We start from the raw sequence: 15,744 nt of genomic DNA, 5'->3' as shown, positions 1-15,744 counted from the left end.
ATTCCAAAAACGTATTCTATTCAAACAAATGAACACACTCTGAAAATGCAAGACACATATGTGAATATATATCCTTAACACCCAGACTTATCTGCACTGCAGTATGGCTGAGATATATGTAGCTCTTAGTAACAGACCGGGGACTCGCTTGCTTCCTCCCTACGGCAAATATTTCAGTCAGGCGCTACCTCAGAAAAGGTGAAGCTCACAATGGATTTCTCAGATATTCAGCACGAAAACCGCAGCTTTCCTCACCTAGAGCACCACCTATAATCACTGTGTCAGACTCCGGCTCTGCAGCGACCTCAGACAAGTTGTTCTTGGAAAGGTACCACACCAGTGGCGGGAGTCGCCCATGCTAAAACTGGCAGTGTAAAGGACTTTTCTCCAGACTGATGTAAAAAAAAAAAAAACACCCTAGCTATCAATTTTAACAAGTTATAATGACTGTTTTGGTCACTTATGTGTGCCCCATTTGTCATGTCTGTCATGTTAGCGAATGACTAGATAACTGTATGTGAAATGTGATGAAGACCTGTAAGTGAATGGTGGGTTAAAGCCTGGTGACTATTTTGCTGGATTGGGGAATGACACAATAATTGTTAGAGATACTTAAGGTCTTTGTTCTGTGCAATGTTTCTACTTTTTTACTTTTTTATTTTACACATCATCATTTTATTACATTGAGCTATTTTTCTAACATTGATTCCCAGTCAGAGTGTGCAGATAATGACATTACCATGGCTCTTGTGGTATGCTTATGATTGTAAGTTTGAACTTGATGGAGAGATGGTGATATATTTTATGTTATTGTCAGACTTCATATAAATGAAGGTCATATCTATATCAGCATTACATTTGAACTTGCTGAGGTTTCAGACTTTCTTATTATGTACACGTACATATTTTGTATTGCTAGAGTTCCACTATTTTAATTATTGAAGAGTAAATATTTGATGTGTGAAACATCCACATGGTGTTATTGATTTAAATTGATAAATGGATTAAATATTCTACAGATCACATACAGTAATTTATCAGAAAGCTATGCATTAAACATTTGCAGTGGCTACATTTTCAAAGGTTTTAAAACCAAATCATTCATTCCCGTATGAAAGCTAGTCTCAGTCAGAAATTGTGTTTAAACATTGTTTTTATCTTCGTGTTTTTAGGTAATTTCTTCTAATCCACTAATTTGAATGCAGGAATCTGATCATGTTGCATGAGAGAGAGGTGATCCAACCTCCGTATGATATTATAATTTCTACAAACAATCCAGTTTATTATGACAAGCCTGCTCAGGGGGTAGGAAGACCTTAACAGGAAATGTTCACGCGAGGCATGTGCTGAATATTTACATCGTAATTACCATTGCATGCGACATGTGATGCAACCAAGGAAATCACTTTGGCCTGTGTTAATTGGAGACTTACTGCTGTCCAGATTGGTGGCTGGTTAGGCATAGTTTGGCCACGACAGGCTGATCAATGTCAGCCCGCTGCATCCTAATCACAGCCAGATAAGAAATACAGTCTCACACTGTACAGTATTATGTGCTGAATGTTAAAGCTATTTTTTTTAATTTTTGGTGAGACTGATTTCAACGACTGATAAACCAGGCTTTCCTATTTAAAACTGGTACGGGTTAGAAAAATACTGATCTACTGTACATGAAATCTGATGTGGCCACCACAATTCTCATGTTATGTCTTATATATATATATATTGGATTACATACAGTATATTAGATTAGAGTTAAAAATATATACTACACATACCGTAAGAAAAATCCTTTACCAGTATTTAACTTAAAGTGTTAGCTCTGTGAATATGAATAAAAGTTCATTTTTAATATTGCATAAAGTAATAAGTTGGCTACCATTTCTTAAAACAAGACTTAAAACCATCTCTTTCTTTAGTGTTTCCACAGTCTTGCATCCTGCCAGTCTTCCACTGCCTCTCAGTTTCTCTTGTCAGACGTTGGTGGGACCATGACAATTTTAGCTTAATGTCTCAACTCCAAAAGATGTGGTTGATTTAAAACATTTAAAGGAAGCACATAACCATTGCAGCATTTGGCCTTGCCTTGAATAAATAAAAGGATATGGTTTCTGCAGCAGTGACAGTCTCACATTATATATACTGTAAATGTGTCATCATGCCTGTGCCCCAGAATGATAGTTTACCTGAACTGATGGAAATGAATGGTGATGTGTCACCGTATCCAAGGGCCTTTTGGTTTATATATTTTGACTTCTGATTATGTCCTGCATAATCACAACCTTTTTCTGATTCCCTCCCTAGCCATAGCACGCGTTCATGTTGACTTTGTGGTTTTCCTAAATTGGACTCTGGCTCCAGTTGGCTAAGTTTCCATAGCAACCTTTAGCCTTATCTGCTACTGGTGAGGAGAAACAATGAGGTCTTTCACTTTCTCCACTCTTTCTTTACTTTTCCACAACTTTAAGAAAAAAGGCTATTTATGTGAACGTGAGCTATATTTAAAATGAGCAAACAATATTAAATATTTTTCAAATACCTGACATCTCAAATATGGTGTAAATATGGAATGTGGTGTTTAAAATAAGTATAATATTTATAGTGTATATATTATATCCTTTAACTCTGAAGTTAGTACCATGAACTCATGAAGTTCATTCATTAATGCCTTTCTCATCCAGTGGTTGTGAAAAATAACATTTCATAAAGCCTGTATACTTTATTATTAACAGTTTATCTGCAATTTATTTATGTGCTAACCTTGTCCGAAATATCCATCCATCTTCGTACGCTTATCCGGTCTCGGGTCGCGGGGGTAGCAGCTCCAGTCCGAAATAAACATACAGTATTGAGTATAGAACAGATATTAGTGTGCACTGTGTATAAATATTTCTATTTGAATACTAGTTATAGTCAGTATCTGTTAAATAAAGATATTTACTTTTTCAGTAAAGTTGTTTATATTATTATTATTATTATTATTATTATTATTATTATTATAACTATATGTCTGGCAACACTTTTTCTTCTCAAAACAAAACAAAAAAAAAATAGATAACTTTGCCACAAAATATTGTTTTCTCTCCAGTGGGTTAACCCTTCTACAGTAATTGAGCTTGGTTGAGGAGAGGACATGTCTTTAGATGCTGTAATGATCCACTGACTTAATGTATAGCCTCTCTGATGGATGAGGCTAGTGCTCTTCTTTACTTCATTAAGCTGAGCAACATCCTGCAACACATAGGGGAGGAGATGTGGAGTGTTTTCATTGGTTTAACTCCAAAAATGTTTAACAGCAAAAATGTCATCAATAATGTAACAGAAAATAAATTGGCCCAGAGCAGGAAATAAACTGGCCCAGACGATCCCCTGCACTGTTATCCCGAATTAGTTGACTTGACTAGAAATTTGCGTGGAAACCCGTTGCCCTAAACCGTCTAAGTTTTTACACAAGGTGAAACTTAACATGTTAAGTTGTATTAACACAGAGCAATAAGTTGATGCAGTAAACAAATCAAGTTTACATTAGTAGTCATTATCAATCACTAGTTAACATAAATATTTTTTCTGGATGTTGTCTAAAGCTATAGTGCGTAGTTTTTGTCTCCCCTGTGAGGAATTCTACATAATGACAACAAAACTGTCTGCGCATCCACATGATACAAGCCTTCCGTGATCGCGCACCACCCACAGTTTCAGTTTCTCTCCAGTATGCACTGCTGCGGTTTCATCAAAGAGACGACCTGGCTGTCTGTGTAAGTGCCTGCTGCTTTCAAGTCACAGCGCGGAGCAAGAACACTTTGCTCCTCCTACCCCCTCTTGTGATTTGATGTTGTACCGTCAAGTGACTCAGCGGCGCCAGGCAAACAAGCAAGCAAGCAGCCAGGCCCGGCGTCGGCCAGCAGCACATACACACAAGCAGGACAGAGATGGCAGTAGAATGGTAGAGAGGAAGAGGAGCTATGTGGCTATATTTTCAGGCTGAAAATGAAACTACGGCAAGCTGTATAATTTGTAAAAAGGCCGTAAGATACAGTGGTAACACAACAGATTTATACAAGCATATGAAAATTCTGTCCTGGGTTTTAACTTATTAATAATCCAAAGTTCAAATCACAAAACCACTTACAGGTCATGAAAATTCATTCAGATTTAGCAATTTGATGATGCATTTACCTCAGTTTTGTTAAAAGTATCGGTATCGTATCGCAATCGGCAATACTGGCCTGTATTTACTTGTTATCGGATCGATACCAAATATTGCCGTTTCGCACAACACTACTATAAAATATTGTGTCTATATACATTACTTATTTTCCTTTATGTCAGTATGATTTTAAAAATAAGTTATTCAATACATTTGTTCCAATAACACAGAAAAGAAAACAATCACTATATAACATGGAAAGTTTTGCTCAGGAGACAATATCCTGATTACCAATCTGTGTATTTTACATTGTTAACTTTCTCGCTGCCCAGAGCCCATCAGTCCCCTCCCATACAGAAACTTAACATCCTTAGTTATCTCTGCTTAACATGATCTGTGCACTGCATACTTAAGCTGATTATTACAAACAACTGTCTTTAGTAATGAATATGATTACAACTGAATCTGCGTTTGAAGCCATGAAGCCATTCTTCAAAGCAAAATTTGTTATAAAGTTCATAGAAAATCTACCACTTTGACCCAAAGAGAAATGGCACATTTCTGGAGGGTGAGTTGTAAAGGTATTGTTTAAAGTGCCCATATTATGAAAAAATCACGTTTTCTGGGATTTGGGGTTTTTGCTGTTTATAGTGAGATACGGTTTCTGAATGTGTCCTGCCTTCAGTCTCTGGGTGAGCTGTTCAAAATCGGCACGGCTTGTGACGTCACAAGCCGAAACGAGCAGGCTAACCCCATCATTAGCTCGTAGCGTTAGCATGCTAACGCTATGGCTAACACTAGCATGCTAACGCTAGCATGCTACCTCGTTCTCAATAGCAAAGCACTGCTACAACACACACAAGTTCACCATAATCTACAAAAGAACTACTTACATGTGCGCCCTCATTTTGAAGTCTCCCAGCTAATCCTGCCTTGTAACTGACCAAAGTTGTAGAAACAGCCTTTCTTTTACTGTCTATGGAGCTAGCTAGCTGACATGATCTACATCTGAGCTACTGGGCATGTGCAGTGCAATCAAAGATAGTACAGAAGAAGAAGAAAAGAGGTCTCACTCTGTAGCTAAAACAGAGACCAGCTGAAAAGAGGATCTGCAGCAGTGAGATAGAGCGGTGCAGTACAACACAAATATGGTGTTTTTTGAAAATTAAACCATGTAAACCTATTCTGGTACAACCTTAAAATACAATTATGAACCTGAAAATGAGCATAATATGGCTGCTTTAAGACTCTAACAGGCATTTGCTTATCCCTGATAGCACTAAGATAAATTAATGTAAAATTGAAACTTAAAAAAACACGACAACTTGTCATTAAACTTAAATATTTAATGATAATAACGATAAAAAAAAGCTCTTCATGTGGCCGGGTTGGATCAGTGGGTGGAGCAGGCATACATGAGAGGTTTATACCTCAACGCAGAGGTCCAGGGTTCAAAACCGACCTGTGAAGATTTCCTGCATGTCTTCTCCCTTTCTCTCTCCCCTTTCTCACCTAGCTGTCCTGTCAAAAAAATTAAAGGCGGAAAAGCCCAAAAAAAAACACATTGCTACTCACATTGCGGTTGCTCCCAAATTTGACAAGAAACTAAACTTTTTTTGTAGCTAGAGTATGATGTTAATGATATTCCGCTTTGTCAAGACTTGGTACGACATTAAAGAGGAGAACTCTCAGGGTAAACTGCCCTTTGACTTTATGAAGTCTATAGCTCAGGTCTCCTTGGGAGTCATGCTAATAAATTTGGTTAAACAGGTAACACACGTGTCTATGTACACGTGTGTTGCAACATGTGGCTTTTTACACATTTAAAAAACAGGACAGGTGTAAAAAAAAAAAAAAAAAAAAGGTTTTTAACATCCACATTGACACCTACCTCTACCTGCCACATGTAACTGTGGTTCAGCCTTACTGGGTCCTTTAACATGCACTACAATGACAACTCTGACCATTGAGATTCCCACCTAACTGCCTCTGTAACAATATTCAGTCTGTGTCAGCACAGCAGTGTGAAAACAAATTAGGACTATGATTAATGAACACTTCTAACAACTCCCAGACTGACCACAGTGGTGGGACTCCCAGTAAAGACTACCTCCTGCCCTCAGAGCTGACGTTAACCCCTTCAGCATCAACACAGATGCTCCCTTGACTCTCATCAACCTAGTGCTGACAACTGTACAACTCATTCTACCCTATCAGCACATTATAGGCCTCAACTTCCAGGGTGCCTGTCTGCTACAAGGCAATAAAAAGAAGAAGAAAAAGTAGAAAGGGTTCTGTTATGAAATGTCTTATGGAAAGTATACAAGTTGTTTTTTTCGCATCCTCTTAAAATTATGTTATTAATATGACTTGTACCCTCAAGATTATTTTTCACTTTGTTGTTAACTGACAGGGCATGCTTACCTCAACATTGGTAACATGCTGACATATAAATAATCAGTGTCCACACATAAACATCCTCCAGCAGGATCCACGTGTACTAATGCACAGCATTTATTGATATTAAATCCCTGATGGTGATTATCCTTCAGCACTCAAATGCAATGAAACTGAGTGTGTGTCAATATCAGCTAAAAGACATCTTTGTCTGCTCTATAGTTCTTTGTCTCTTGGTCGTCTCCGCTGATACTGTACAATACCAGCAAGCGGTAGGAGAGAACTGGCTGGCAGGGATGGTGTGATCTGCGCTGACAGCCATGTTAGAGTTGATAGACATGAGGTGTCAGCACCCAGAGGGCCCTCAGAGAGGGATGACGGTGGCCTTTACAAGGATGTCTTTCTGCAAATCACTCACTGGGCAAATATACAAAAACTGCCCATTGCTTGGTAAGCTGGTCGTCCATCAGTGCTCAAAGTCCCTCTGTGCCAGTTTTGGTAATTACAGAACTTAAAAGGCCCATTTGATATCAAAGAGAAATGTTTTTACCTCAATCTACCTCATGTGTTTGTGTCCATCTCTCATCACACGGTAGCATCCATCTAGAGACGGGAGATAGTAGTTGAATCCCTAGCTGGTCTGGTGTAAACTGCTGTCTCACACCTGTTACACATCAAAACTTCTCTAAATGAAAACCATATGCCGATAATTAATTCACTGATTTAATCATTCAATGACACAGTTAGCACACCAAACACAAAAACTTAAACTGAAAAACAAGCAGACTGCATTAGAAAAGTCTGTGATTTTAAATCCAAATCATAAAACAGTGTGAAGCGTTAGGGGGTGAAGTATATTGCTTACAATACAAGGTAATTACTCACATTCATCACTCTGGTTATGAATGGAAATCTTTTCCCTCCTCAAGGCAAGCTGTAAAATAATATAAACATTTACCCATAACCCAGCTACTTTATTAGTATAAAACACACCATATTTGCTCAACCTGCAGCTCTTTTCCAAGCATGTATTATGCAGTAATCTCCCTATTTTACAGTAATAGGTTTTAAATGTAATAAAGAAACACCAAGGGCATGTTTTGCTGCATGGGAAAAGTCATAAATCACAGTGTGTCTGCAGAGTGACAAATGACTGATGTCATCAACACTGCATGCCAAAAGCAGAATCTTAGCGTCAGCTGGTGCACACTTTTAGTCTTACTGTGAAGGCTAATGCTGACTGCATGCTGGTAAAACTGTGTGGTGCAAAAAGATCAATCCCTAAAACGTAGGTATTGAAAACAGTTCCCACGGTTTGAAGCAGATAATGTACACGTTTGTATTTGGTTATATAGAGAATTAGCCATTTTAAGTTTATGGCGTTGAAAGATAAAAGGTCCAACACAACAGCTAGTACTAAACATGTTTGATGAAAGAACAGCATTCATAAGATCCTAATAAAAGACAGTACAAGACCTGGATGGTAGACAACCATCTGTTCTGGTACTTCTTGGTTTATGGGCTGCTTATGATATGGTTAATCAAAATGTTATAATTGACAGATTTTTTGACAGGTTACAATTCTGTCCTTTCTCCCTAAAGGCAGTGACACACCAACCCGATAATCGGCCGTCGGACAGTCTGGCGAGGTCAGTGACTGAAGTCTATTCGGTGTGTTCCGTGCCGTCGTCCGTCCAAGGAGCTGTCGGCCTTCATTTTGGCCGACCTGACATGTTGCTTCGGAGGGCATGCAGTCGGACTCCATGACCCATCTGATTGGAGGAGTGCTAACCCGGAAATGACGAGCGGGATGAGCGTGACTAAGCCTCTCAAAATCTGACGAAAATCTTTTAAACTGACCTTTGGCAATCTGAAATGAAGACAGATTCAGCAACTGCATGGCCTATTTCTCGCTTAAAATGTTTTCAGAAACACGTTTCGGTGAACTATTTTAGTACAATATGAGATCGTATTCTGAACAAGCCGCCATGACAGTCTGGCTGTGAATTTCCGGAGAAACCAGACCCACGTAACGCGTTCGTCCAATCAGCTGCCGGTTTTCATTTTTTGGGCGACAATACAGATTAGCGCCACCTGCTGTTATGGAGACGTATTACACGCTCAAGTCGGCGTCCCTTCGGTGTGTTCTGAGGCACTTTTTGGACCTTGGGGAACCGACTGATCAGTCCGACTGCCTTTTCTGCCAACAGTTGGCAGTCGGGTTAGTGTGTCAGGGGCTTAAGAGATATCTCGTGAGCGAGAACATAGTGTTTCTATTATTACACAGCTCTACATTTCTGCTTTAACTGAAAATCTCCAACCTTGATAGAAACATTTGACTTTATTAGTGAAATAAGGATACTTTTTGATTTGATTTTACCTAGGATGCTCTAATTGACTTTTTTATCACCTATTTATAGCTGGTAATTGTATTATTGTCAAATGTCTCTCTTAAGTTTCTTTATTTTTTATCTTTTGTCAGGCATTGTGATGTATAAATAATGTTATTATAGTATTGTTTTATTTTTTTAAATACATAACAAGAACATCCAAAATGACTGCTCTGTGGAGCATAAATATATGAACAGTAATTAATAAACAGAGTACCCTCTGTTATTAATAATCAGTCAAAACTTGCAAAACCACTAGTAAAAACAGAAATGCTCCTAATTTCTCCAACAGGCAGGGAATATTATAATGAGCAATCCCACCCTGGTAGATGGTTACAAATGACGAAGAACCGCTGGAAAGATTTCCACTCAGCACTCTACCTGCATAAGTGTGACTACTGTACTGACCAGAAATTATACAGAGACAAAAGTAAACATCTCTAAGCAATGTTTACATTACTGCACACCTCATTTACCATGAAAAAAGTAGACTGAATTCAGCAAAGACTCGGTGAGAACAGGAAGTGGTGAAAGGGAAGGAAAGCTGAAAACAAGAGACACAGGGCCAAGGAGAGATACTGAAGATCATGGATTCATGTATGAATTAATATTTTAAGATTTATTTAAGAAAGTGTGCGATTGTATTACCTGGTAGCGGGCTACATCACTAATACAGGTGTGAGATCTGATTCTCTCAGATGCATGCTCAACCACGGCTCCTCTCTGCCACAACGTTCAGACATGTTTATTTGGACTCATGCCATAAATCCAAAGCTTTCGGGGAGTTAGAGGTGGGCCTGGTTGTGGTGCAGGAGGCCTGTCCTGCTCCAATGATAATTTGTGGTTTGGTGCATGTTCGGCGGCCTACAAAGAGGCCTCAGACTGCCACTGGCTGGCTGCACCCAAGGCCACGTCCACTACAAATAGGCCAACGACCCTTATTCTGCAGAAGGAAATATTTGTATAATATAAAGTTATTTTCCTGAATTTACCTTCAGAGGTCTTGGGAAACTGTTTTAATTATAAAAGTGTATATATACACACTTCGAGGGAGAGGAAGACTAAGTTCAGTGAGAGTAGGAAGGTAAAAAATAAAATATAATACTATAATACAGCGACATAAGACACAGTTTTTTGAAATGACATTAAAAAAAAAAAACTTGCTTATAAAATAAGATCACCATAGCAATTTATACATAGAGCGGTTTTACAGAATACCAAAATTAAAGCTTTTACTGGGACTAGTTGGATAATGATTGGCTGTAAATTTATCCTATTCATGAATAATGTCCATGATAACCTCCCAAGCCTCCTTTGATTCATGTACCTCTTAACCTATGCCCTCTTCCTGGTCAGCACACTCTGGACAAAGTCAATTTCCTACCAACACTCCCTCATCCACTCGCAGTGTTTATAAACCTCCCTCTATAGAAAAGGGCCGCTAATTTAAAGCTACGCTTGTGTCACCTGGTGAACCTCATGCCCCAGGACCCCGATCGGAACTGCTATGGGTCAGAGGTGACTGTCTGGCCCCTAGCTTATCAAAGCTGTGTTTATTTAAAGTCTATGTGCAGCAATGGATGACAACAAACAGAAGGACCACAGGCAATGGAGCAATTTGGAGGCAAATCCTTCTTAAGAATACAGATTAGGCGTGCACGTTTCAGAGTGTATAGCTGTTGAAATGTCAGCATTGTCACTCTCAATACTGGTGACGATGGCTTGCTTTGCTCTGGAATACTGTAAGGTGAACGCGCCTCGGCACCTTGTGACATACACAGAGAACCTGCAGAGAGTTTGAACTCGGGTGCATGTTTACAGGCTTTTCTTGGATAAACAATCTGTCTTGATTGGCACTTACTTCAGTACCCCTTCAAAATCTGACATATCTGATCCACAGGCATTTAAAACTGGATAGTTAACAATTTTCAACCCTTGCTAATACATGTATGGCCAGAATTAACTGTCAAGCTGACAGTCCAGAGCTGTCCAACTAAACTTAGCACAAAAAGTAAGGACATTTGTGTTTGGTAGATTATTTCTCTGTAGTAACAATGCTTTTTGGCAAAGAATCTTATACCGTTGGAAAGCCTGTTTAGTTCCCTTTCAAATGGTGCCCCATTTGTAAGGGAACATGCATTTGTGGAATGAGCAGCAGCGCTGAGTATGTGGGTTGAAGAATTTGCCAAATCTTCTCTGCTATTGCCAAACAGGTTATTTTGCTTTTGCTATTGACACTTGTTTTGAGCTTCTGGTACCCTCAGGTGCTGCCAATCAGGTGCCTGATTTAGAGATGAGATTCTGCAACCAGTGGCAATCCCATATCTCCACAGTCTGGGACCAAACGCTATCCTCCAAGATGACAACGCTCGCCCCCACAGGGCGGGGTTTATCAGAGACTACCTCCAGAATGTGGGAGTGGAGAGGATGGAATGGCCTGCCAGCAGTCCTCAGCTTGGGCGTGCTGTTCGTGCCAGAGTGACCAACACAACCACGTTGGCTGACTTGCGACAAATGCTGGTTGAAGAATAGGATGCCATCCCACAGCAGTGTGTGACCAGTTTGGTGACCAGCATGAGGAGGAGCTGCCAGGCTGTTGTGTCTGTGTATGGTTCTTCCACATGCTACTGAGGCTCCTGTTTGTGAAATCAATACATTGTTAAATCGCCAATATGTCTTGTTTCTTCAAACTTCAATCATCCAATCCACCAAATGAGTCAATGGCAGAATAAGCTGTTTGTCATTGGCAGAGAAGATTTGGCAAATTTTTCATGGGCGCAACCCACATACTCAGCGCTGCTGCTCATCCCACAAATGCATGTTCCTTACAAATGGGGCACCATTTGAAGGGAACTAAACAGGCTTTCCAACAGCATAATATTTATTGCCAAAAAGCATTGTTACCACAGAGAAATAATCTACCAAACACAAATTTCCTTATTTTTTGTGTTAAGTTTAGATGCCTAACATTCTCCCATTGCACAATTTCCTAGATAAATCTAACACTCTGACCGGTTGCGCCTTTAATCCCACAGCAAAAAATTATGTAAACACTTGTAATACTACATTAGCCTGGATGTAAATACATCAGACAAATAGCTTTAGGCTCTATGAAGCCTGCAGGCCCTGCTCTAGGCATTCTACAGGAAGTAATTGAACTAATTGGTGCTGACGAAGCAAAAAGAGCTCTGCCAGAATTGTCTGGTGACTGTCCAAAGAAAAAACGACAGCATCAGTCATTTGAGCAGGAGCCCCAAAACGACATGCGTTTACGTCCAAGTGACAGAGCCCTCCAGTGGCCATAGTCATTATGAGAGTAGCATAAGAGGAAGTAAGTTGATGTTGTTCAACGCATTCTCATGAACAGGTTTTTATGATATCCTAGGAAACGTATGCACAAAAAGGTGACAACATACAGTAGGTTTAGGCACCAAAACTACTAGTTAAAATTTAACAAACCTTTGTGGTTTGAGTTAAACAGTGGTCCCCTTAAGTTATACTTCTGGGACACAAACATCCGGTTCCTGGGTGTAAGTCATGTGTTTTCCCCTACCTTCTTCCAGGACATGAAGTTCACTTGAAAGTCCTGTGTTTTGGGGACCAATCCACCACTCCGACTTCCTCCCTAGTCTGATTTTTCTCGGCCTTATATTAGGTGCTCCAGTCATAATTACTACGGCCACTAGCAGTCAGTGCCGTATTCACTCACTTACAATAATAACTACTTGGAAAACCTACGAATTACAGTACATTACTTTTCGTAGCTATATGTATAAATGGTTCATGAGAACAGCCTGTGTTGTTATCGGACAGATGGCCTCTTTTCGTTTCCAGTTTCCTGCATGACCATGAGTGTCCTCTAGCTTTAACCAAGTGTTTATTATTGTAACCGTCACGAAGGTCCCCTAACCTTAACTAAGTACTTGTTTTAACCCAGCATGATCTTTCCCTACACCTTACTAAGTCGTTTTTGTGCTAAAACCTAACCTTATCCATAGCATTGTTACTGAAAGTATTTTATCATTTAATTTGGAGGCAATTTTTGACAGCTACAAACCTGCCAGATCATGTTGTAACAATAAAAGAACATGGCCTATCCATGTGTCCATATTTTACATTGCAAAACATGGCATAATCACAAATGAGGCATTATTTTTTGTGTTAAACACTACAACAACCAGTATGTTAAAACATGAGTATACTTAAATCAACACTAATTTTTATTATTATTACTGCAAATCCCCATGCATTTGCTTTGGTTAGGAAATATATCAAGACAAACACCCAATAAGGTACCAACTGGAGGGAAATTGTCAATTATAAAACATGTTCTGGGTCTCTGTACATGGATATCAAAGATGTATAATATCATTTTGGTCAAGATCAATTATGACCTCACAGGGAAGTCATTAGATCAAGCTTTAGGGTTCGTCACACACATCCCTGGCCAGTGTTGGGAGTAACACGTTACAAAAGTAACGCAATTACAGTAATGTATTCCTTTTTGCTGTAACACAGTAATATAAAGCATTACTAATTAATTTTCAGTAATAATATACCTGTTACAATCTCAGTAATGCGAGTTACAACGCATTTTAACGCAACATTTAGTGGTGTTTTGTTTTTTTAACAATTCCCCAACACCGTGAAACATTTCTTCACAGGAAAAAAAAGCTGTGAGTATTATTTCCTGTTGCTGTATTCGATGGTTGAGATGACTGCAGAGACAGATACATTTGCGAGATGGACATTATTTTCAGGAGTTATTATGCTGCGTTGAAGCGAGCTGTCCCGTCACTGTTCCTGTGGTCAGAGCCAGAACCAGAGACGGTACGGACAACATCTGTGTCCCAACAGGTGACGGTACATCAGCACGGACAGCAGTGTGTCCGAGCTGCTGACAGAAACATGTCGGGAATTAATGTTTAGGCTTGCTACACATAATATAATTGCATTTTATCAGCCGTGGAAAGTAACTATGCCGTACTTCAATACAACTGTATGGTACTTTTAATTGAGTATTTTCATTTTTTAATACTTGCCTATTGTACGTTTTACTTCTCTATTTTTATAGCTTTAGTTACTTTGCATATTCATATTAATTATACAAAATATTATGAATAATCTATGATGTATTAAAGTGGATAAAGAGGAGACTTTATTGATCCGGTGATGAAATTCACAAGCTACCTGCCAAGTCAAACTTCTGCTGTTATTTTGGTGAAAGTAACTCAAAAGTAATGCAAAAGTAGTGTAAAGCATTACAATTCAGAGACAGTAATATTGTAAAATAACTAATTACTCTCAAATGACAGTAACTAGTAATCTACAGTATAATGTATTACATTTTGGAAGTAACTTGCCCAACACTGTCCCTGGCATCCAGACAAAAGGTGAGGCATTAATCACGCTTGACCCAACTTTGTTTTCCCACCAGTCTGCACTGTACGTAGCCACACATGGTGTCAGGGATGGCTCCCCTGGTTTATTTACTCTCATCTCTGGATATCTGGGAGCTGTGTGTGGCCTCCATGCTCCTGTGTTGTAAAGGCACTGCCAGAGGAAACGTAACATTTCACAGTACTCTCTACTGCTGACAGATCCAACCAGGGACGTGCACAGACATATGGAGGGGCTATTGCTCTAAATGCAAAGTTTATTAACCAATTGGGACATTAATTTATCATATCGCAACAAATTAAGTTAAGTCGACTCATATCAGCTTTCACTAACGTTACATCTGATTGTTGGTTTTAAATTCACGTAAAATATTGACTGTCAACAATGTATAATCTAACATGATTCAAGAGCCCAAACCATCACATTCCTTAGCCTCTCTCTTCTCTACAGAGCGCACACTAGCTAATGTAATGGACGTTACGTAGCTACGTTAGCCTGCTGCTGCTACATAGGCTATCATTATGGCTGACAACTTAGCATAATATTAGGCAATGCTGCGCGACGTGATGCAAACGTTACAAGCTGAAGCTGCACATTATTTTTTTTTTAACTATTTACAGGGCATTTGTCATTATCTCCATAACTTTAAAAACTCACGTGAAGGCAGACGAGTTTTCCCTTCTCTTTCATATGTGCTCCGTGTGTGAAAATATAAACAACGTCACGTGACTGGGGTCAGAGGTCGTCGCTGAGGGCAAAAATAAATGAACATAAGATTGAATGATATGGCGATTATTATTATTATTATTATTATTTTAGATTAGCATATCATATTCCATATACATGGCATACAAAAGTGCACTGTACAATGTGGAACTTTAGCCTTTCCTTTTAATAATGAACAGATTCATGTGGAGCTCTGGTGCCCCCACACTATATGAGGGGTGGAAGAAAGTCACACCCTTTGTGCTTCACTTACTGCCGACAGTATCAGGTCACCCATCCACTGTTGGATTGATTTTAGATGATCTCTCCTTCCCGGCCTGCAGTGATTGTTTGGCAATGGAGACAAGTTTTTATTATGCAGTGGCAGGACCTGACTCTGTCTCATTATGAAGGGCAGGGGGGAAAGAAGGAGGGGAGGTAAGAGCAAGGGTGGGGAACTAGGAATAAGTTCCCCTTTGTGTACACACAAGGAGGTAAAAGGCAGACTGTATGTGGTGGCTAAGGGATCACTCGAGTGGCTCCACGGGTCCGGTCGCGTGGCCCTGAGGCTTTCCTTTGGTTAGCACACTCAGCCATCCCTGTTCACAGCTTCAGAAATGTGCCACACTGTATGGCCACCCATTGCTCTGCCTCTCATTGACACACATACAACTGATATGGAGAGTAGATAGAGAAATATCAGCT

The 15,744-nt window shown here is 39.5% G+C and overlaps 1 long non-coding RNA gene across 1 annotated transcript; it reads right to left on the bottom strand.

Moving 5' to 3' along the window:
- Positions 1 to 8,775: 8,775 nt before the first annotated feature.
- Positions 8,776 to 15,057, bottom strand: LOC116059609. Its single transcript, XR_004107340.2, has 3 exons — positions 14,992 to 15,057; positions 14,369 to 14,487; positions 8,776 to 9,877 (listed from the first exon to the last, which is right to left on the bottom strand). It is a non-coding gene; the product is annotated as an uncharacterized LOC116059609 (long non-coding RNA).
- Positions 15,058 to 15,744: the final 687 nt, after the last annotated feature.

This window comes from Sander lucioperca, chromosome 21, assembly GCF_008315115.2.
Source record: "Sander lucioperca isolate FBNREF2018 chromosome 21, SLUC_FBN_1.2, whole genome shotgun sequence".
In the NCBI taxonomy this organism is placed as follows: domain Eukaryota; kingdom Metazoa; phylum Chordata; class Actinopteri; order Perciformes; family Percidae; genus Sander; species Sander lucioperca.
This window is presented reverse-complemented; position numbering and strand designations above follow the sequence as displayed.